The sequence below is a fragment of the Pelodiscus sinensis genome, chromosome 2 (assembly GCF_052426305.1).
Source record: "Pelodiscus sinensis isolate ZL-2025 chromosome 2, ASM5242630v1, whole genome shotgun sequence".
NCBI classification, from domain to species: Eukaryota; Metazoa; Chordata; order Testudines; family Trionychidae; genus Pelodiscus; species Pelodiscus sinensis.
The window spans coordinates 159,948,576-159,973,803 of record NC_143053.1 but is presented as its reverse complement, the minus strand read 5'-3'; the positions used below and the strand labels follow the sequence as shown (position 1 = coordinate 159,973,803).

Here is a 25,228-nt window from a genome sequence, read left to right as displayed (position 1 = left end):
TTTATCCTTTAGTGTAAAGAGTGTTGAGGTTGGCCAATATACATGGCTGAGGGGCATTGCTGACACTTCATGGCTTTTATCACATTAGAGGATGTGCCAGGGATTTTATTATTTAGATGTGACGTGTTATATAATAAATATTAATGTCTTCATTTCTCTTTGATATTTGTAACTCTACATAGTAAAAAAAAAAGTTTGGGGACTGATATTTTCCATTTTAGACCTGCTTAAACATTGGCAGGGAAAGTTTAAGACCACAAAACTGAGGTCTCTGGGTCTACTCTGGATTAACAATACAATTCTCATATAAGAATCTGAATACAGTCTATGCATGGACTGCCTATTGGACTATAACTTTTTATATTGCTTCCCAAAGGAATTTTACAAATCAGCAGCTCCACCATCTCTGCCAGGAAAATGACCTAAGGACTTTATTCATATCAGTATGTATATTGATCTTTTAACTATAGCAACTCTTTTTATTAATAAATCTTAGATTTAGTTAATAAAAATTGGCTGTAAGCATGTATTTTGGTAAAACCAGAAATATTCATTAACCTGACTGGTAATGTGTCTGATTTCTTGTTGTGATTGATAGAACTTAAATATGGCAAATAAAGTTTTTATTAACCCTCACTGTGTGAAACTTGGTCATTTGGGTGGGAGTCAAGCCAAAGGCTGAACTGCTTAAGGAGGACTTTATTTTGGCTTCTGGTAACCAGTAAGATATTACAGAAGCTGTTTGGGTTACTGGTTTGGTGAATCTAAATATAGAAAAAACAACAGTTTGGGGGATTGTTTTCCCTGTTCTTTGCAGTTTGCTCTGAATAAGCATTCTCAATGTGGCCTCTCCAGGCACCACAGTCACACGGGGCAAAAGAAAAACTATAAGAAATCTCCCATTTATGCAAATGGGTTTTCTGAAATCCTCCGGGCTCCATTTGGCAGAGAGATTAGCTGCTAAAAACTTTGCATGGGTAGGATTTAATAATCTGTAGTGCATAGGCATGTATTTGTGATTCCCTAAAAGCTCTAGAAAAGGGTTTGCTCGTATATAGCACTACACTACTTGGCTCATGGCAAGGTTTGTAATGATTTCCTGCCTCACCAAATTGTACAATTTACCTGACCCCTGAGTATAGGAATGTACTGTACTGCAGCTCAGCTTGTTTTATCCATAGCTCCTTGTGTTTCTTCTTGACATAATCTTGCACACACATATATGTTAATTGGCCATTTCGGGTTTCACCAAAGACAAACCTCTTTTTCTGCAGTGGAGATCAATATCCAAATATTCCTCAAACAATGATGTCAGTGATATTATTTAGGTCTGACTGCACCTTTCCCAACTAGGACTTATGCTAAAGAAGAAAAAAGAACCATTGATTTTTAAAACACAAAATTTACTGTTACTGAAAGATGGTTAATGAACTTATGTATACCTTAAAGCAGTGGGACAGCTTCTGTAATGAGTGGCTTACCTTATTTTCTAGAGAACTTCAATATGTTCAAGTCAATTACATCACCTACACAAACTAGGTTTCTTTAATCAATATCTATTCAATTCCAAGTACAGCAAAATCACCCAGTACTGTTACAACTGCCTTAAGCCCTGCAGATTTGAAAATCTACCAGTTAAGAAATAACAGGAGTTTGAGGCTAAGGGCCCAATTCAGAGACATTCTTCTATAGAGTTTATATATACAAAATACATAATTTCTGACCTGATTCAAGGCTTCATAAGGCACATTTGTGCCTCTGACAGTTTAAATGTGGGGGGCCTTAAACTAGGAAGAAATGGCTCCCAGGAACAGCCCTTGCTTATGGGATTCCCCATATAATATACAATTGTTGGAATTATTCTATGCCTGTCTCCTCTTCCTGAATGCAGGTACAGGCTATGGCTGGAATGCACCACACTCCAGTTATTCTCAGCTGGTGGATTGCCCATTAGCATCTGTGACAGCTGGAAGATAAAATAACATAGTGTTGAAGATGCCTATTCACACCAGGAGTCAGGCAAGCTTCTGAACATCTCACGAATATGGCAAACATAAAGGTGATTTTAAAGCCAGAGTTGCCTCTTTGTCACTGGGTGGGCACTCACTGCCATGGCACCCCTTGCCAGTAGCACAGGGAATTAACTCATCAGCAGGGTGCCTCCCTCTGGGTGGTGTCTCTCCTGTCACTATGCTCTGTCCACAGTCTCTCAGTCTGGACCTGTGTCACTCCCAGACCACGGTGTCCTCTTCCGGATATTGCCCTCCAGCAGTGCCCACTCTAGTTTTTCCTCATCTAGAGTTGCCAGGTGTCTGGTATTGACCCAGACAATCCGGTATTTTCGCCTCCTGTCTGGTAAAAAAAATCAGAAAATACCAGACACCTAAAATGTCTGGTATTTTCTGGTCTTTTTTCCCCAGCCAGGAGACAAAAATACCAGACACCTGGCAACCCTATGACATACTTGGCAACCGGGCACAGCCCCCGGCCTCTCAAACCCTCCCCCCCAGGACCTCGGCACCCCTTGCCCCCGGACCTCCTGCTTACCTGGTTCCGCAAGAAAGCTACGTTCTGGCTTGATCAAGAGAACAAAATGGCTGCCAGCAAAAAGCCTATAGACCAAAGGGAAGCAATGCCTTCTCTGGGTCTTAGTGCTCAACTTCTCCCCGCTTCCTATCCCTATTCTGACTCTGCATGCATTGAAAGGGCCATGCTGTTTTATTTATTTATTTATTTATTTATTTATTCATTTATGTTTGCTTAATAACTCTCGGAGTCCTTTTTTTTTTTTTTGCTCAACAACTTTGGTCTCCCCCTTTTTTTTCCCCCCTCAACAGAATTTTTTTTTTGTGTGGGGGGTGTTCTGTATTTTTGGTTAAACCATCTGGCAATCCTACCTTCATCCCCTTCCAGGGGCTTATCAGCAGTTCAGTGTCTCTGCACTCTGTGCTCCTCCCCTCTGAGGGAATACCCAATTCCTCTATACCCATCTAGCCTCAAGGACCCACTGCAAGTCACCATCTAGCCCCTTACATTGGGGCAAACTGCAGTCTGAAATGGCTGCTCACCATAAGCAAGGTGGTGTGGACCTGCTACCTCTTTCTAGTCTGGCTGTCTCCCTTGCAGCCCTAGTATATTCAGGCCTTGTGTCAGGACCTACAGCCTGGGAGAGAGGCCAAGCCAGAGCTCCCCAGCTCTGCCTGCCTTTCCCTAGCACAGCCCCATCTCACAAACCCTCCAGCTTCCCTACCAACCAGGTCCCCTCCTATTCCCTAGCTAGAGCAGGAGTAAGTCCTCCTCTCTCCCTCCAGGAGCCCTTATTTATATAGCCCTAGCTTGGCCCTAAGTGACAGTATCTACCTCAGCTATGAGGCTTTGCTCTCTTAGCCTTCTCCCAGGGCTTGGTATTACCCTTAAAGGGCCAGTGTGGGGCAGAGGCCCCGTCACCCCCTTACCATTATTATGTTCCTGGGATGAACACAAGAGTTCAAAGGGACTAATCACATGTTTAACACTAGGCACGTATTTAAGCCTTAAGATTAATCTACACTGAAAAGATTTTACTAGTATAATTATACCCGCACCGACTCCTACATCTACACTATTTTTTGTAAGCATAGCTATGTCAGCTACCAGGTAGATTCTTCCCAGCCAACACGGCTATATCAGCAAAATGTTGCAAGGTAGACAAAGGCTAAGGCTCAGTCAAAGACTCTCTCTCATTTTGTATTTTTATACAATGTCAAATCAGTGGAGCCCCAATTTCCATTAGAGGTATCTAGGTCCCACTGATATATAATGAATAATTAGAGCTGGTTGAAAAATGGGATGAAAAAAAAATGTTCCGTAATAAAAAATGTGTTCAAACAATAATTAATCATAAATATAGTGTGGAGCCAGATTTTGATAGTCACTATTAATGGGATTATTCACATTAAGTAATGATTCACTTTATGAGCAGTCATATTCATTACCACAAAAGTATTAGAATCTGGCCCCAAAGGAATCTGCAGTCTGTTTCTGTTATTTTGACCATGTCTATTGGTAGCACTTTAAATGAGGGTTTAGAGTAAATAAGCCAGCAATTGAATGTTTAGTACAGACTGAAAATGATGATAGAAGTTTTGTCATTGAGATTTGCTTGCCAATGTCAACCCTTTATTTCCATTAGTGATGATGCCTTTAGGAAAAGTTTGGAAAAACTAGAGTAAATTGGCAATTTTCCACCGTTTCAGTAATTACTCTGTATAACATTTTAGTAATTCATAGACAGCAGAGTTTAGCTGTTATATTAACGTATCATTGTTAGATTTAGCATATTATTACCATAAAATCTAAAATCGTATGGAAATCAACATCATAAACTTTCATTTTTTTCGGCCAAGAAGTACTGTTTATTCTGGCTTGGTTTAAACCCTTCTAATTAGCATAAGTGAACAAGTGAGCATTCCAACTATTCAAAAGTAATAGGATGGGGACACTGTTTTATGAGGCAATAACATTATACACTAATAAGCAAAGAAGCACACCATGCAGGCAGTATAAAATAATATCCTTCATTTCTGCTTATCAAATATTCGGAAGCAAAATGTTTTACATTCTCCCCTTCCTGCCTCCTCCTACTGTCCCCCTCCTTTGTAATTCTCCATAAGGGGGGTGGAGGGGGGATTGTCCAAAGGGAAGAAGTCAGGAAGGATATTTCATCTTATACAATGTATATTAAAATCATGCTATTCATGCTATTATCTTCAGACCTTGTCTTACATTTGATGAAGTTTTCAAAACAGAGTAGTTTTATACAGCACTGCACTAAACCTGGTTCTTACTTTCCTATCTGAAAACAACTCAGTCAGCTCTTAAGTGGATAAATGGTGAGAGTGAAGGCTGAGTAGCTTACTATTGTAATGAAATAAGTGGATTCTGGCTGAAAAAATAAACATCATGCACATCTTGTTTTCACTTTTATGCTACAAGTGAGAGTAAAAACAGAGACATCTGAAAGTGAATATATATTGAAATTATTGAAAATAGTTGTGCTTGGCTGGCTAGGTCTCAAAGGTAGAGCACAGCAAGAAGTTCAGGGTGAAGAAGTTGCAGCCAGAAGAAAAAAAAGCAGCATGCTTATATAAACTATAAAGTTCACTAGGTAAGAATAAAGGAAGATGTTTTAAGAAGCTGAACTGCAAACAATGGCAGTTCATTGTACATGTTGACATTTTAGGCAGCTGTGATGTTTGTCAATGTCACAAATAAGCAATGTTATCATTGCAATGTATCTCTCTCTCCTTTCTGCAGATATTTTTATCAAGAGTGTGCCAGACTGACAAGTATCCTGCTTAGTTGTGATGTCCATACTGGAAATGATATTACCAAGAGTGTTGAACACTTGGCCCAAAAATAGTTGGATAAATGAATTGCTGTTTAGGCTCCGCTCTTCTCATCTTTCTGTCTGGTATTTTTAGCAGCTGCCCTTTCATTTCTTTCCTTTTAATTTTGTTTCCTTTTTCCTGAAGAATCGATCTGCTAATTTACCTGCTCCTTAGCCTTGTTTAGTATATATTTTCCCCTGTTTGTCTTCCCTTTTGCATTCATCTTTAGTCTGTTCCTTTTTCATACTGTTCAGATTTCTTTGCCTTTATCAGCCACAATGTGTTTGTTTGCCTCATATTCCTTCCAACATATGTTTACCATATGATATGATCATCCCATTCCCTCTTCATGCGCAAATGTCAGGAAGCAGTTTAATAAATTGGAGAACTGATTTAATGAATTATATGTCTATCTATATATATATACATACATTGATAGATATATCAACTGCAGATTACTTCTCAATAGAGAGCACTGCAAAAAGGTGGAAAGAAAATGTCTAGTCATAGTCTGTACTCTTTCCAACTCATCAATATATACTGTTCGGAGAGGATGGTTCAATATATATGTGTGTGTGATCCATTTGCCGATTTATGGGCCCACAAGCCTCCAGAGTATATCACAAATCCCCACAATGTTCTTGAGTGCTTGATTTTGCATTTAGTTTTCAGAGTGAGATTTGTGATGTATAAAATTACAAACAGCTCCCTATTGACTATGCATCTGAAAGTATTCCAGTGAGTTGTTTATTCCAAAAAATCTAGTGAAATATTCCTCTTCATGAAATGTGACGTAACCATAGTTTTGGTGGAAATACAGTGAGTGCCCTTAAAAAGTTCCAAACATTTGAAAGACTGTACCACTTCTAATAGAATGAACTATTTCAAAGACAGGGACTTCTCTGTAGAATTTTCCCAAAGAACATCTTTTTGATACAGTATGTGAATAACTCAATGATGTTGATTTATGTTATCTATTGTAAAATAAGAGAGAGAGGATGGTCCTGAGGTTTGCAAGCTATCTGGGGACTCAGGAGACTGGTTTCAGTTTTATACACCTCAGACTTCCTGAGTGATTTTGGGCACAATTGCACCAATAATTAAGAGTATAGTCATGTATTAATCATCCAGAAATACAGATGAGTGGTTTTCGTCACTCAAAAGGCACTATCACAGTATAATTCCAATCATGATAAAGTATAATCCAACTACCCCTTTGAGTGGAGGCCAGCTAAGTAAATGCAGAAGATGGTCTAATGTTGCTGATCACACTTGAACTGAATTAGTCTGGAATTAAATCTTTGATCTTTCAAGGTAGATAAGCTTCCCAGGGATAATCCAGTCATCTGAGCGGCATGGTGCCAAAAAAACAGTAGCTTGATTATGCAGTGTGAAAACTGAGGAGGTCTCTGTGGCTTCCCTTCTATTGGGTGTGCAATGAGGGGGAAACATAACACCTCAGAATCATACTACAGAACCACAGAAAGATCCAGGCAATCTCTGTACACACAGTCCCTCAAACTCATGGGCAGGATTCAGAATCTATAAAGCTATCATTATGCCCTGATATATGTTGTGGCTGCCTTATCACACAGTAAGGTATTCTATCAGCCTTTGAGTAAGTAGTAAAACAACACAAACAGTAAAGTCCCTTTATTCTTCTAGGGGCTAAGGCAAAATTACTAGGTTAAGAAAGGATGTGTAAAAAGAACAGTGTAATGGTACAAAGTAACCTATGCACATTAAATACACCAGCTGCAGACGACTGTAGTAGTGTAGTAGAGAACACTGCGAAAAAATTGAAAGAAAATGTCTAATCATAGGGTACTTCTAAACTACATCCCTCTTTCGAAAGAGGGATGTAAATTAAACATATCAACATTGCAAATGAAGCTGGGATTTGAATTTCCTGAGCGTCATTTGCATAATCACGTCCCGGTGTTCTTTCAAAAAACGCTATTTCAAAAGTGAAACTGCGGTCCAGACGCAGTCCAGACGAAAAGAAAAGCCTTTTTTGAAAGATCCGGTAAACCTCATTTTTGGAGGAGTACTGGATCTTTTGAAAAAGGCTTTTCTTTTCGAAAGAACCGTGTCTAGACCACTGTTTCACTTTCGAAATAGAGTTTTTTTAAAAAAACGCTGTGACGCAATTATGCAAATGACTCATGGGAAATTCAAATCCCGGCTTCATCTGCAATTTCTATATGTCTAATTTACATCCCTCTTTTGAAAGAGGGATGTAGTCTAGACATAGCCATAGTCTGTACCCTTCCCAACTCACCAAACCACACTAAATATCCTAAACTTACAATGTTAGGAGAGAATGGATGAATAATTGAGTATGTAGGGTAGGCTGAAAAAGCAAAGTTATGGCTCTGGTGTATGGTAGTTGAAATAGTGGGGAATGGGCCTATTAGTGGTAGAGGACAGGATACTTATATGGATGATTTCTCTATACCTTTCTCTCCCCTTCTCTTTTCACTCACATACACACGTTTAGAACTAGCGTGCTATATCTTGCAGGCAATATTAAAAAAATCTCTTGAATCTAAGTCTAATATTTCATAAAATAGCTTTTTTACTTTCTCCTTCCCCTCCAATTTTTTACAAAGATTGATTGTCCTAGGTACAAAATTTATAAAGGAGTTTTATCTTCTATATCTTAGAAGCATGCTGTGTTTCCTGCTGACCTTGTCTGCATTTCACACACTTGTAAAAAATTGATTTTTTCAAAGAGACTAGATTTGATTCTTCTCACTTCTCCAGCTGAAAACAATATAGAGGGCTTAATTCCTTGATCATGCTGTGTTCTGGATTGTTTCTGGAATGGAATGAAAAGTTTGCCAAACAAAACTGCAAGAAATCCTGTTCCTTCTGCTTATCATTTAAACATCTTTCTGAGTTGTCTATCTTATTTTGGAAGGAGAGAAGAGATATTTCATATACTTTCCAGTATTTAGCTCCATAATTTAGAAAATTCTTTAGACACACTGCTATTTCTTGTTCTTTCCTACTGAAAAGTTGTCAGGACTTTTAAGATGGCAATAGCTTTGCATTGAAAAAGGTGGATAAACCAAGGAAGGGAACTTCAGAGATCTACAGTTCAGTGCAACCTCAATGCCATACCAGTTGGATATACAGTTCCCACACCTATGTGCAGAATTATAGAGCCACATACCAAGGCCAACCGAAAGGGCAGACAAAGGGGGAAGTTGATCCCTATTCCTCTGAACTGCATGCAGTTGAACTTGTAAGATGAAGATCTGTCCCCAGTGAAAGCCGGGGGAGTTTTGCTGTTATTTGCAAGGGTATCAGGGGTGAAATCCTGGCTCCAAGGCACTTGATTTTTCAGGTGGAGGATGTAATGGGGCAGTTGCCCTGCACTGGAGTATAAAGAGTTAAAATAGCAGAGCTGTATAAAAAAGACAGGTGGCCAGGAAGAGCTCACTCTTGCTCCAGCTCCAGAGGGAGAGGGACCTAGGTGCCTGCTAGCACTAGGTTCCTTGGACAGACCAGTGCTATGGGAAGGCAGTGTGAGCTGGAAGAGCTCATGTCTGAATAAATCCCAGGCTGAGGCCCAGGTACTAAGGCTGCAGCCAGGGCACGATCTGTGAGGGACACAGGTCCTGAGGAGTGGTGGAGAACTGACATAAATGTAGCAGCAGTCAAGACGTTAAGAAGGTGCTCTGAGGGTGGACTGAACTAATTCCCAGAGTGATCAACAGGAGACACCACAGTAATGAGTCTCAAGCTGTTACAGAGGAATAAAATTTCAATTAGATTTTTAAATGTAAAAAAAATCCTCTCTGAAATAGTTGTAAAGTAATATATATATATATATATATATATTTATATATATTCTGCATATGCTCATATAAACATTTCAACATGTCTAAGGCTAGGAGGTGTGGTCTTCCACCTGGACAGACAGAGAGAAACCCACAACAGTCCCCTAGTGGGCAGAATCGGAGCACCTGTAGCTGCCCTGTTGCAAGCAAAGGACCAGGACAGGAAGAAGGCCAGCCCTCTAGCTCAGTTGGGGAAGAGTTGCCACGGGAGCAAGTTGTTTCTCTTCCACTGCTGTAGCCTGGAGCTGATTGAGACCTGCCAGAGGAACAGGACATCTCTCCCCAGGTGCTGGAACTAGCAACGTCCAGAAACTGCTGCCATGCCAGATACCCAGCAGGATTGCCAAAGCTGCTGGACACCAGCAACCCCAACAAGCTTATAGGGTTGCCATTTGCATTCTACCCAAGTGAGACTGAAGACACCCCCATAACCCAGGTTCCCCAGATTCCAAGATAGGAAGGAGCCCAGGGAAGCCAAATAGAGTTTGGGTGTGGACTGATTTTAAAGTGACCAGGGTGTCATGCACAGATCCCTGTTGGCCTAATGGCGGACTAACCCGCCACTGATAGAGTGGGAAGGCCAGCGTCACTCCACCCCCACCCCAACTACCCTGCTCATAGGATAGGAGATCTGGATAGGTCTGCTATCTGCTGGAGATTTGGGCAGGAAGACTGAATAATTGGCTGGACTGATTGCCAGCTGGGCTCCAATGGCTATTGGCTGCCCCACCCTGATTGAGATTGGCGGACAGAGAGATTCTCTGCAGCTCAGCCGCTCCTCATTGAGTCCCTGGAGTGAGATGCCCCAGGAGGGGGTGGAGCCAGGGGATCTGGTCTTCTGCCCAGCCAAGCTCAGAGACCAACAAACAAACTACAAATTCTTATTTGGGATGGTCTGCATAACTCGGTTATGGCTTAGCTACTCTTGGCTCACCATCCCAAGCTCATACCAACAAAAGCTCAATCTTAGCGCACGCCAACAATGTATTTCATGTTTTATTATTAGATTAGGTTATTTCATGAGGAAGGAGATCAAGGGGTGCCTCGGTTAAAGTATATCATACCCTTCACAGACAGAAAACATCATACTAAAAAGCTTGTAAATCTAGAAGAGAGTGGCATTACAACAACCCAGTTAAAACAGGAAAAATCAAATCAGAAATCAGTCACAAATTTTTAAGAGTAAAGGCCATGAACTATTGGAACAGGATACTAAGGAAAGTGGCAGATTTTCCATCTCTTGTTCATCAAATCAAGACGGGATGCTTTTATGGAAGAAATACGTTAGTGAAACACAAGTTACTGGATTCAGTACAGAAGTAGCTATATGGAATTCTATGGCCCATGTTATGCAGGAGATCAAAATAGATAATCTGATAGCTCCTTCTGCCCTTAAAATATATTAATCTCTTAAAGATGGAGAAAAATTCAGCTCTGATTCAGAAAGACATTTAATAAGCATTGGCTGAATTTTAAAGTATTGCGGTAAAAATATTACTGTGCACTTGTTTTTTCACTAGAAAATATGAAAGTTCTGTATAGTCATCAATAAAACTGCACAATATCCTTTGAGATGTTTATAGATGAGTGCACTGAGATGCAATAAGATAAGTGACTTGGCCAAGGTCACAGAATAAGTCAGGAAAACTTAGATCTATTTTCTAAAGACTACTAAAAGATACAATGTGTGGGAAATAAGACCAATCCAACCCATGAAATCCCTACTGAGAGTTCATACAGTAAGCAAAGGAAAGTATTTTACTAGTCTTCTGAATTTTTGCGTGTTTATGTTACATTGCTTGAATGTGGAGGGGGGAGGTTTATTGTAGAGATAAAATATTCTACGGTACAACAAGAATTCATTAAGCAATTTGAAATTAAAAAAAGATAAAATATGAACTCCGTTCCAAATGAAAAACTGCTCAGTCTCTTTGCTGTATTTGTCTACTGATACTAAGCATTAGGACTGAGATTTGCTAACTGTATGGACACTAACAGTTCTCCAGTTATAATAGAGCTTATTTTCACTGAAATTCATTCAACAAAGTCATACAAGCCATGTTTTAAAGCAGCAGTGTGTCACCATTTGCTTGTGTCCTGTTTTCTGTACTGATATAGCCATGTTGATCTCAAAATATCAAACAAGATGGATGTGGAAGTAACTTTTATTGGCTCTACTTTAACTGGTGAAAGAGATAAGCTATTGGTCTCGTGCACTGTTCTACTTCATGTTACTATCCTTTACTGACTGCACACATCTACTGTTTGTGGACACTATACTACTAAGGGTTAAATGTTCAGATGGAAATAGAGCATAAGTAAAAGGTGGAGAGTATTTCTAATACAGGCATTAAAATGATCTGTTGTTTCAAGGAAAAAAATATAAAGGAATAACCTCAGCTGATGAACCTGTGTGAAAAATTATCATTGTCACCATTACAGAAATACCTTTTGTCCTACAAAGAGTTCAACTCATTAGGTAAACTGAAACAACATAAAAAAGACTGAAAAGAATAACTGAAAATACTGATTCTATAAAGATTCAAAATATATTTTTTTAAAATAGCTAATAAGTCACATTTCAAAATAAAGAATTTCGTGTGTTATAGTTATTAGCAGAATTCTACTCAGCTATACACATACAGCCCAGGCTATGAATCAGCTTGCCTTTTTAGTTGTTGAATTTACCTTTTCAGAACAACTCCATGACAGAATTCTTCATACAAGCTAGAGAAAGGGAGAACTGCAGTGTGTGTATATGCAGGGATATATCTATACACACACATAACTGTTATCTACTCATGTACATATATGCATGATCTCCATACACTCTTGCATTAAACAGTTCCGTTAAATTCTGTTGCAACCCTTCCTTATTTCTTTGGTGCATTTCTCTAATTTATGGTGAACTGGCAGTTATGTTATGGTGACCGTTATATAGAAAAACATTCAGCAGGCGTGTTTTCTTTCAATTATTGATAATTTTTTTTATTGCTTTTCATGTAGGTCCTGATTCCATCACCCTTCTACACACTGAAAAATACTTGGCTTAGAGATTTGTCCTACTGATTTCAATGGAACTGTTTGCAGAGAATGATACTTCCAGATGTGACTAAGGATAACACAGTCAGCACACCTATTTATGTCAGCTAAGTATCTAGCTTAAAAAGTCCATTCAGATTGCCAGAATATTGCATAATAGAGTCAACAGTGGGCAGCTCATTAGCCCCAAAATGACCATTTAAAAAACAGAGGATAGTTTTGATATGTTTTGTACTATACAGCCCTTTGAGAATGACAGGAGCCAGGTAGGTGGTTTCTATTCTGCTTTGGCAGTAGGATGGCAGTGAATTGAAGTGCCTCATGAGGAAATACAATTTTAAAGTCCAATTCTCACCTCAGAGACCTGAAACATATTGCAGCACATCTGGGGAAATCAGCTATGATGTACACATATTGAGCCTAGAATCAGGCCCTCAGTTGCTAAGTAACCACTATTTTTTGTAATAAAGTAGATCTTATTATAGTGGTGTTACTTTGAGAATAACTGGGAAAATAACCTTCATCCACAGAAACTTATACTTATCTGAAATGCATGCTATAGCCTTTTGTAATCACTGAACTAGACAGTGCTTTTAGGAATAGTTCTGAGGAAAGGACGGTACATAAATTTCACCAGTCCAAGAGCAGCCCCAAAAGGCTTTATTCCTGAAAGTCAGCCCTCTGAGCATATATAGATATATACACTATACTACTCTGTAAGCCATACTTGAGCCAGGCTCCAGGCAAACCTCATCCTTGATTCTACACTGCAATTGTGCTAACCCAAGGCTTAGACCCTGGGTCCTAGGACCACCTATGGATCAAGCTGTGACCCAGGACCTGTGCCCTATTTGCAGTGTAGCCACAACCTCACTTAAATTGTGTATCAGAAGTCAATTGGAAGTATTCCACAATTCCATAGGACAATTTCCTCTGTCCTCTCTACCCCAACAATCCACTCCAGTTCAAGCTAGCTTTAACCCATTCTGTTCTGATCACCAATCTGAAAGCACACTATCAGCATCCTCAGTTTGCAATGGAGATCAAACTAGTCAGACTTTTGCAATGTGAGTAACTTCCTAATGGTGGGCATTAGAGTTTTCCCACAGTGCTCCAAGGTCCATAAGCTAAAAGAGATACATTTCAGAGGCAGGGGAGCACTAAGGATTCTGGAATAAGGTACTTTGACTCATGTCTGTACATTGTAGTATGAACACCAGAGCCCTAGGGTTGAGTAATAATTTGAAAAGTCTTAATATAGGATTTAAATGCAATCATAGAATCACAGAAGATTAGGGTTGGAAAAGATCTCAGGAGGTCATCTAGTCCAACCTGCTGCTCAAAACAGGACCCACTCCAATCAAGTAATCCCAGCCAGGGCTTTCTCAAGCCTTCCTTAAAAACTTCTAGCGATAGAGATTTCACCACCTCCCAAGGTATCCCATTCCAGGGCTTCCCCACCCTCCTAGTGAAATAGTTTTTCCTAATATCCAAACTAGACCTCCAACACTGCAATTTGAAACCATTGCTTCTTGTTCGGTCATCTGTCACCACTGAGAACAGCCTCTCTCCATCTTCTTTGGAACACCTCCCCTCCATCAGGTAGTTGAAGGCTGCTATCAAATCTCTCCTCGTTCTTCTCTTCTGAAAACTAAATAAGCCCAGTTCCCTTAACTTCTGCTTAGAAGTCATGTGCCCCCAGTTCCCTAGTTATTACATTGCCTTTCCCTAGACTCTGTCCAATTTGTCCACATCCTTTCTGTAGTGGGGACCCCAAAATTGGGCACAATACTCCAGATGTGGCCTCACAAGTACCAAATAGAGGGGAACAACCACTTCCCTCGATATGCTGACAATGCTCCTACTAATGCATCTCAATATGCCATTAGCCTTGGCTACAATGGCTCACTGTTGACTCATATCCAGCTTCTTGTGCAATATAATACCCAGGTCCTTTTCTGTGGAACTGCTGCTTAGCCAGTTGTTCCCAGCCTGTAGCAGTCCTTGGGATTCTTCCATCCTAAATGCAGGACTCTGCACTTGTCTTTGTTTAACCTTGTCAGATTTCTTTTGGCTCAATCCTCCAATTTGTCTAGGACACTCTGGCCCTATCCCCACCCTCCAGCATATTTTCCTCTCCCCCAATTTAGTGTCATGCACAAACTTGCTGAGGGTGCAATACATCCCATCATCTAGATTATTAAGGGAAGATGCTGAATGCAACCAGCCCCAGGCCCAACCCCTGGGGTCCTCCACTTGTTACCTGCTGCCAACTAGACATCAAGCTCAAATAATGTGGATGCTCAAGCCCAGGATTTCCTAACATACATCAGCTGAGTCAAGTCCTACCAACCCTGGGCTTACACTGCAAAGTAGATATATCTTAAGTCACAATTCCATCCCTTTGCTTTACACTTACTATGATTGAATGGGAGAGAGCAGAAGTGGTGAAAACCGAATTTCTATCCCATGAAAAATGTTGAAATTTTGAAATCCTTCTCAGAACACAAGAACTAGGAGTCACCAAATGGAATTGATAGGCAAGGGGGTTAAAACAAACAAAAGGAAGTATTTCCTCATACAACACATAGTCAACCTGTAGAACTCTTTGTCAGAGGCTGTTGTGAAGTCCAAGACTGTAACAGAGTTAAAAAAAAGATTAGATAAATTCATGGCGAATAAGTCTGTCACTGGCCGTTAGGCAGGACAAGTAAGGTTACAAAACTATGCTCTTAAATATCCCTAGCCTCTCTTTGCCAACAGCTGGGAGTGGGTGTTGTTTTCATTCCCCCTGAAACATTTAGTATTGACCACTGTTAGAAGACAGGATACTGAGCTTAATGGTCTGCTCCAGTATGGCCTTTCTTATGTTCTGATCCAAGACTAGGAAAAAATCTGTTAGTAACTGTGAATAAATGTTAATAATTAAAATAGTAAGTGCTTCAGTCACATGACCGATGTACATTACATGCAGTTTCGTAACTGGTTTGATTTTGTTAACAGTAGCAGTTTCAAGAACCCTTAAATCAGGAAACACAAAGACGTCTACATATGAAATTCTGCCTAGAAATATTTTCACAGGAGCTCAGCAAGCCCTCTCTCTCCCTCAATTTGTTTCTGTCTTTTAAATTCTGTAAATCTCTTGTCCCCTGCAAGTTCTCGGTGAAAGCAATATAATAGACAGTTGAGTTACTTTGTTTTTCTTCATTTTCCTTCCCTCCTCTAAATTCATTTTAGCTATCCATTCCTCTTTACAGAGCATCACTGTATCACAGTCCAGTCTGTAATTGGTAATAAAACTTTTGCCTTGAAAAGAGCAAAGGCAATGAAGACGTAAAAAGCTAAAGGGAAGTCAAAATTTTCTCTATTAAGAGCATGTATTGTTTAAAATGTAATGGAGTGGCATTTCCAAAGGCTAGGAACAAGCCACACAGTTAACAGAGTAAAAACAAATTTTCCTTATTTGGTTTCAAGAGATATTAAAATAAATTGCTAATATCACCCTTCCATAAGATGACATTAATACTATCTTTCTGTCATTTGCCAGTTATGACATTGTTACTCTCCTGAAGGTTTTCATGTAGTTTCCTGAAGCTATGGCTGATAGCCACAGCATTTTTGAGAAATAATGTCAAAATGTTAATTATCATGCTGGCATTTAAATAAGATCATCTGATTTTTTATATTTCAGTTTTCTTCCTGGAGCACTATTATTAAAATCCCATGTTCAATTCCTTGGATCTATGATCTAATATTAATGCTTTTTACACCCACAAACAAATTGGCTAACACAGAATGCAGGTTTCCCAGTGGTGTCTCATGACCCCCCAGAACACTGAATTCTGCAAGATTCAAAAGTCTGAACAACTAGGAAATGGAGTATTAAAGTACATATCCTTGCAACTTTAATTCTGTCTCCCTAGAATAGGCAACAACCATAGAAAATTATCTGTATGAGCGCCAGTTGTTTGTTCCGCTACGTGGGGCTTTATGGGGGTGGCTGAGAGATTAGCTGGAGCATTGTGGGAGAGCTGTAATTGTGATATGGGAGACTGATTCTTGGGGATGAGGGATGACCAAAGGAAAGTTGTCTTTGTGTACGTTGAAGCAAACTGTTACTGGGTATTAGAGATCACTTCAATCTAGTGTAGAAAAAAAATTAACAAGAGTCAGTAGCTGGCTGATGAACAGAGACAAATTCAAATCAGAAATTAGGCACAAATTTGTAACAGTAAGGGTGATTAATCACTGGAAGAAACTATCAAGGATTGTGGTGGATTTTCCATTTCTTGATGTCAGCAAATCAACAAATATAAAGAGAAATCAAGACCTTCATGGAAGACATTATTTAGCCAAACACAGGTTATCTATATGAGGTAATTGGGTGAAATTTTTCTGTGATGGACAGAAGGTCTGAGTAAGTGACCTAACGATCCTTTCTTGCCTTAGATTCTACGAATCCTTCCATAGATTATTTTCTCCATCTACCTGTCAGGATGAGAGTGTTCTTTACAACTTTTATAGGGCTCTTCATATGTTCAATTCATTTTACAGGCCTTAACTAACTTTCTTATCCCCTAAAAACACCTTGCATTCATTTAGAACTTGCCTCTTCAGGATCTCCATGTACTTTAAGGAAAAGCGTTAATTTGGCCTCCTAGCACACATTACAAATGAAGGAACTGACGCAAAAAGAATAATTTGCCCAGGATCACACAATGAGTTTGTGATACAGCCAGGAATAGAATCCAGCACTTCTTATGCCTAATCTAAGACTTGACTGAATTTTTCTGGCAGATACTAGCTAAAAGGATAGTTCCATGATTTCAATTATTTTTCCAGCTCTGTGAGCCTTATAGGGTATATCTACACCAAAATAAAGGATGCAAGACACAGCTCCAGCTAAACCTGGAAAGCTGACTCAGGCTAGGGATGGGGGAAAGGGTCTCAGAGTCCAGGCTCCACCCAAATTCTATGCTTCAATTTTATAGCCCCAAAGCTTGAGCCCAGTAAAATAAGTCAGTCGACCCAGGCTCTGAGACTGTGCCATGCGTATGTTTTATTGAAGTACAGACATATCCATAATAATGATGTGGTCCACTTTCCAAAGAGCACACTGCAGGTTTTGAAACATATAACCAGAAGAACACGTACCCTTTCACAAAAGCTAGCTAGTGTGGATCAAAATATCCCTCAGAGACCAGGGAGTCAGCTCACTGAATGATTTAATGCAGATGCACTTTAATATGTAGAACTAAAGAACAAATTGTTCAGATTCAGTTTCTTTTTCTTTGTTTTTATCCAGCTGCATTGTAAAGTTTAGGATGAAAGTGGTCTTCAGACGTTTATACATGAAGGGATAAACTGTAGCATTAACCCAGAACACTGATGGGTTTGAACAGCACTTTCTCCTTCCCATTGGGAGCTCCAAAGGTCAATTCACTTCAGGAACATAAAGGGAAGTGCAGCCATTTTACCATTCCTTGAAGTAGCTGCAACTTTTACTTCCTGTAACAACAGCTTGCTAGTGTGGAAGGTGGAGGGAGGGATAGTTCAGTGGTCTGAGCTTTGGTGTGCTAAACCCAGGGTTGTAAGTTCAATCCTTGTAGAGGCCATTTGGGGCAAAAATTTGTTAGGAATGGTACTTGGCCATGCTGTGAAGGCAGGGAACTGGCCTTGATGACCTTTCAAGGTTCTTTCCAGTTCTAGGCAATCTCTATTAATTTTATTTTAATTTTATGATCCTCTTCCTTCAAGCTGTTCTTATATAAGTTTGGGTTGGCTTTTGCCACTGTTTGCCATCCATGTTTCACAGCTGGGGAAACTGAGGACCCAAGCAATTAAAATGACTTACCCAAATTCACAAGGAAATTAGTGGCATATTTAGGAGCAAAACCATGCCCTTGATTCACTGTTTTTGAGCTATGTGACCATCTATTCCAAAACAGTCAAAAACAGAAATATATATTTCTGTTTTCTGCAGAGTAACCATCTTTCCTTTCAAGATCACAGCACTCCCTTTGGTGGCACTGGGGAGTTGATATATTCATCAGCTGTCCATTAGGTGCTCTACTGGCTTGGCTGTGCAACGGAATCTTGGACTCCAGCCTTCTGGGTGTGAGCAAAGCACTTCAGCAATCTATGGCCCTCCTCCTCATGGCTGGAATAGGTGAGGGTTAAGGTCCCCTTGTCATTTGTGAAGCAATTAAACAGTTTAAAGCCCTCCTATCCTATCTGGCAGAAACAGTAATAATTAAACAGACCATGGTCCTCAGCCTTCTGGCTGGGACAAATAGCAACAATTAAACAATTCATGTCACGGGCCATCTAGCCTAAATGTTAGTCCCAAACAAATGACCTACCTTGCTCCACCAGGATTTTCCCATCACTAGATTGGTGGGGAAACATATAATTGGTGCCTTGCACCCCAACAGCCCTACCAAAATTAAGACTTCTTTACATGGGCTACTTCTTACCAGCTCCAGATGGCACTGCTCCTTCGCTACTGGACCTGGCTCTCTATCTCATAGTACAGTGGACCTTCTTCCAGTCTCTCCTAGGGGTCTTCTATCTTGTGAGGAAAGGGGTTGCCTTTACTCCCTGATGCCAGTTGTGGGCTCTGCTGAGGATTCAGTTCCCAGGGAGAGAAATCTTCCACCTTCCCTTGTCAAACCAAAACTGAGATGAGCTGCAGGGCCCTATTCTTATACACACTAGTTGTGAGATGACAGGACTGTGTTGGTGGCACCTACCTGGGGTAGTTAACCCTCCTCTTTGCTAGAGGAAGCCATTCTGACTCACTACACACAGAGAGGATATGCACATTCTACGGGAATTTGCATATCTTCTTCCAATCTCACTTTTGAAAGCAGAAAGTGAAAGTAGTTTAGACTTTTTTGGTGAACCTCCTCCCCTTTGTTGAAAAGCTGCTCTTCCTCAAAAAATGAAGTTTATGTGGCTTTTCGACAAAGGGGGACTGCCAAAAATTTGCATATACTCTTTCAACACTCTAGCGTCATTTATATGAGCCTAGACTTGCACTCCTGGAAGTGATCAAAAAGTTCCTCACAGTTTGGATATCTCTGCTCTAAAGTAAGCAGTTTATGAAGCATATCATATTTCACAGACTTCATGCATCTCAAACTCCCTGACAGAACCTCCTGTGTAAAATTAGAATTTTAAGTATTCTTTTTTCAAAAGATTTTTTTCAAAAGTATTCTTTTTTCAAAGATTTTCTAAAGTACATATGTCTCTGATAATTCTTTTATTTTTTCTATTGTTTAAATAAAAATATTATTGTGTTTTTTTTAAAAAAAAGAAATAATCTAATTATGCAAACTCTCGGAGTAAGGAAATGCAAATGAAGCTACAGATTTCATTTGCTTTCTCAAGAGATCAGAAAATTCAGTTCTGGGAAACAGATTAGTCAAGTTAATTCATGAATGTTACATTTAAGTTTATGGACCAAATTTTCAATGATGTTTCAACTCAGCCTCAGAACCTAACCCCATGCAAACTTCCGCATCATGAATTCTAACTATCTAGCATTCTAACTATCCAATTTTCATGCACAATTGCCTTTAGTGTACACAAAACTGACAAGTATAATACAGGTTGTCTTTGCATTTTTATTTCATTATCCATCATGATTATGTTTTGATATCTACCCTATTTTAATAAACATAAGATCTAACTTAGCTTTCCTATAGAGTTGCTATTCTAGTACCGCTAAGGTATATATCATATATATAAGTGTGATGTGAAAAAGCTTCTGGTATATTTCAGATCTAGTTAGTATAGCTATAGTACAGTTGAGTAACACAGGCATCAATATTGAACTTACTTCATAAGTATTCTTCTTGAAATTTGTCTACAATATACAACTTATAATGCCTGAACAAAAACATTAAGGTTTTAGAGAGGGAACTGGAGATAGCAAAGACTTAGCCAATGTAGGACATTTACCTAGATAACTGTTAAAGGGTCAAATTCTCTTTTCCGTCAGACTCGTGGAACCACAGTAATTTCATTAGTAGCGTGATGATATAACTGAGATTAGAGTTGACCCCAGATGTCCATCCAAACTGTATTTTTGAACTACAGCAATTGACCTGGAAATTTCTTGATAACAGTCTTTCCCTGTAAAGTGCCACATCTTCTTCTGGTCCCAGGTAGTCCTTGCATATTCATCAAAATGCAAAAATTCTTTTAAAAGTCATGCAATTTTGAATCTCAGAAAGGTTCCGTTCTGATTCAGTTAGGGTTTGTGTTAAAAGTTAAGCTTGGGTCTTACTTTATATACAGTGATTTCATTCATACCTAATCTTTTTACTTTAATTGTATTATAAAGGATTAAATAGAAATTGAGAGAGAAGTTTTATTCTTCTGTTCATGTATTATTAAATATGAATGGTATCAGTGCTTCCACCTTGGGAATCTATGATTTTTCCATTTTTTGTATTTGCATAAATCTTCTATAGTGGTTTATTTTGTGTATCTACTCACTTGCAGCTATTTCAGAGAAGAGTAGTTTATGGAAGAATGACACTCAAAGGCAAAATCAATCTTGCAGCTGATGAAGAATACTGCACAACATACATCTGGCATTTTGCATTATTTAAAATGCAGAGACTAAAATTCTACTGAAATTAATTGATTTTACTGTTCATGTACAGACAACTAAAATGGGTATGGACTTTGGAATGCTTTGGTATTAATTTAAGGTTTACAGTAACTAACAGAGCTAGAAAATCCGGAGCCACAAAACTAGGATTTGACTCTAGAATCAAACTTCCCCAAAGTTTAAAGGTTTTCTGATAATAAGAGTTATATTGTTATATTAATGCGATAGGTTTCAGCACTGGAATTTGGGTACAGTTGTACATTTTCCCCAGTGTCCACAGATGTTTAAATTCATGGGTTTGGTTGGCACAATTTCTAAATAGTATCTTCAGAGTTGATTTGGAAATCTTTCTATGAACACTATAACTTAATTATCAATTTGCATTAATTCTTACTGATAATGTCAATTACATATCTTTAACCATGAGGGGTTCAGGATTTGAATATAATGGATCCCAAAGAGGATGTGTTCTAGGAAATGCCAGGCTAGAAGGATGGCTTAATGGGCATTGGACTTATGTTCAGGCAACTTGGGTTTAATTTGAAGCTCAGACATGGACTTCCTCTGTGACCTACTGCAAAGTAGTTAATCTACCCTGCAATTTCTCTGTCCTATCTATGAAATGAATATAACACTTCCCTTCGCCAAATGTGTGCTGTGAAGATAAAATCCATTCTTGGAGGGTTTTTTTTATTTTTAATAGTAGTTGAAATGATTGCACAACAGTAATGAAGGGCACATAAGTGCTTAAATAGGCAACTATCTGTGGGTCCATCTATATTGCAAAAAAAGGCTGAGGAAGGGGCACTTCTCCCTCAACGACAGCAGCAATCCCCTGCTGAGGACAGAGCAGTGAGTCTCTCCCAGCTGGCAGAGACACATCAAAAAGGAAAGCAGTTATCCCAAAATGTTTGGGATTTACCCTTATGTTTGGAAGGATAAGTCTACATTGGAAAAATAACAACCAAGGGGCAACAAGTCTTACAGTTTGGGTCAACTGATCTGGGCTTTCAAAGTGTCACACTTTCTGGTGTGGCTCACGATCAAGTTTCCCTCTAAGCTGCATGGTAGCACAGCCCCATAGCTGCTTAATGAGCTCCACCCAGCCAAAGTTCAGGGCTCTGCACACAGGAAAAACAGTAGAATGAAGAGGAGAGAGCAACTAGAAGCAGAGAAGATAAGGAAAATGGAAAGAAATTGTGAGTGTTACACAGTTCCTGATTTAAGGAACTTGGAGAGGGATGTTAAGTGATAAAGGTGAGCAGAATCTGTTGAAAGCCAGTGGGACTTGTAATCCTATGTTACTCAGACACTTATGAAAATCCCAACTGTCTAGTCAAAGCACTTTGCCCTGCCAGGTGCTATGTGCCTTCAGTTCAAAGAAAGTTATGGGTGCTTAGTCTCAGATGACAAATAAGTATCTCAAATCATAATACACACCTGTACAGAAAGGACTGAAAATGAAGGAATGAGAATGTCACCTTATGGGAGAGCCACTTTAGTAGTAGTAGTAGTAGTAGTAGTAGTATTTATTACATCCCAAGATGTGACACATGCCTTATAAGCAGGCAAGAAGAAAAATCCCTCTCCCACATTGCTCAGAGTCTAATATAATGATCTTGAAACACCCACATTGCTTTTTTTTTGCGCAAAAACCCCTTGCGCAAAAACAGATTGGAAAAGATTATGCAAATGAAGTGCGAGAAAATGCTAATCTGCTCTTCATTTGCAATACCTCTTCTGGCAAACATCATAGTGTAGACATAGCCAAAGAGTTTGGGCTTCTTTTGCCTTTAAGAATCAGAGCCTAGAAGCTAGTAAACATTTTCATTTCCAAGATAAAGAGATAAATCCAACATGTCTCTCAATAGTTTTTGTTTTGTTTTTTTAATGTTGTCCTTTTGTATCCCTCCAGAGAAACTGGCAGTATTGTTTCTCTCTGACCAATTTTTCTGCTCTACTGTGTTTCTTTTTAATTTCTCAGTTGAGTTGAATTGTCCACTAGAGATTTGCATTTCAACACATAACTGTCTTCAAATACCAAAGTCTCATCTTCAGCTTCAATTACTCTCTGTTACCAAATAAAATATACTGGATTTTATCCCAGTTAACATCTTCAGAAGTCTTCTGTAATGCATTTTTAAAGAAGTTTTTAGTTGTTCCCTTGATCGGCTAGAGATATTAAGTGAAAGCAAAAACAGCAAGAAGTTAAAGGACCAACAACAACTAAAGAGAAAGCAGGCACAGGTTAAAGAACAAATAGGAAGAACAAATATACCATGACTTAAGAGTGAGGGAATGAGAGGACTTATAACACATCAGTTCTTACAAGCTTCAATGACTTAAGTGAGGAATTGATGAATACCAGGGTGACTTTTAGTAGGAAAAGTCCAGAGCAGTGTGCTGTTTCATAATCTTGATCATTTACCACACCCTGTGTCTTCTGTTCCCTGAATCCTCTTGCCTAGATCTCCATCAGTCTCAATTACTAACTTTTACTGTTCACTAGAAATATAACAGTGTAGTCAATTAACTGACTAACTAATAAGCAAAAGCTTATAGGTTAATGCTATAGACTACATGTATTTCTTCCCCGCCGGTAAATATTTTAGCAGGCTGGCCTGCAGCCCAGTTCAGTCCTGGCTTGCGACAGGTCTGGGACCTCCCCCTGCTGTGGCTCTGTATTTAAAGTGTATTAGGAGCCAGGCAGGCAGACAGCCCAACTCAGTTCCGGCTCACATGGGGTCTGGGAGCTCAGACCGCCCCCCCCCCCCCACCCCAAACAAGGGCTGCTACCACCCTGCGCTGCTGCCTCTTTATCAGAGGCAAGAGCACGGGGTGACAGGCAGCTGGTCTGCAAAGGGAGCTGTTTTTTAAACTGGCTCTCCTCACAGACCAGCTCCTGCCTGTCACCCCACGCTGCTGCCTCTGATACAGAGCCAGCAGCACGGAACGGAGAGGGCTCCTTGGGAGCGAGGCACATTGGCTGCTGGCTCCACCTCCACGGATGATAGAATAGCCAACTAACCGATAAGAATTGACGAGGTTACTTGACCATTCAATTAACTGATATTTATCATCCCTACTATTCACCCCTTTTTTAAAGCTTAGCCCTAACAGTTCTGTTCATTCTCTTCACTTGCCCATCTGCTTCTGCATGCTAAGTAATGTGGAACTTTTGATAAATTTCCAGCTTATTGCCCATTTCTTTACCAACAGGCCTGAGAAAGCCACCACTGTTGCCTGATTTGACCACTTTTGGAACCCTCACAGCAAAATAACAGATTGTAGACAAGTTTTTTTTGCTGTAGTTAATGCAGTCATATTTTTTATGGGGAATGCTTCCATCATAGTGTCAGAAGGAATCCACTATTAGTAACATATACTGGTGTCTTTTAGGTATCAAAGGCAACTCCTCCATATAATCAGTTTGAATTCTCTTCCAGAAGCCCCTGGGAAATTGTCTCATCGGTATTATTAATTCGATCATCCCTGTTACACATGAAATAAGAACATGCCCTCAACATGTTCAAATGAGTCTCTCTTCTTCTTCCTTTAACATAATGTTTTATCCCATTATGAATCAATGTACCCACTGTAGCATATCTTTTATGCATGTCTTGAGGTTTTACCCATATTAAATCCTGCTCTGGTTGGAAACAAAGTAGTTCCTGTTCTAGTGCCAAGTCTGCCCCCCCTTCCGCTTTTTTTACTTTAAGCTTTGAGCTTGTTTCCAAGATGGTTCCAATTCAGCATCTTGTTCCTGTATCGTTTGTAAATGGGCAGCATTTGCCTGCCAGGACCACTGCTACTGCCCCCAAGTTATCACTGTTATTAGCATTGCCTCACAAAGCCATGGAAGGGCAGTAATTGATGCATCTTTTGCTCAAAGGGCAGCAGTTTGATTTCCTTTTATTGATGGGACTTTTTTCCTGTATGTGCTGATTTTAACATACCCACCCGCTAGGATTGGTTTGCTGTATCTAACATTTGCCACATCATGCTAAGCTTGATTTATCCCCCATTGGTTGCTTGATATGAGTTTTCCTGCCACCATGACAGTCTAAGTATGACACTGCTGAAATTCTAGTGCAAATTCAATACAATGCTGAGATTCTCCTGCAACCCTTTCTCTTCCAGGAATACACTGATGACTGCTACCAAGTCAGCATTCTGAGCCGATTTATTGCCACCTTTATTCTGTAAAGTCTTTATAATTTGCCCATTTTTCATTTTGACTGCTGCTAGACTCCCTTACTTTGACCCTGGCCAAAATGATTGCACCAGGATACAATATATCTTCTGATTCCTGCTCTGTATTAGCCTGCAGTTCCTTAAACACAGCA

The 25,228-nt window shown here is 39.6% G+C and overlaps 1 long non-coding RNA gene across 3 annotated transcripts in view; it reads left to right on the top strand.

Moving 5' to 3' along the window:
- Window positions 1–23,597, top strand: part of LOC149525365 (uncharacterized) — a 263,765-nt gene extending 240,168 nt beyond the window's left edge. For all 3 annotated transcript variants that reach the window (XR_016348914.1, XR_016348916.1, XR_016348915.1), the window contains exon 4: window positions 12,224–23,597. This is a non-coding gene — a long non-coding RNA (uncharacterized LOC149525365). The remainder of the gene's footprint in view (window positions 1–12,223) is intronic.
- The last annotated feature ends 1,631 nt before the right edge of the window (window positions 23,598–25,228 follow it).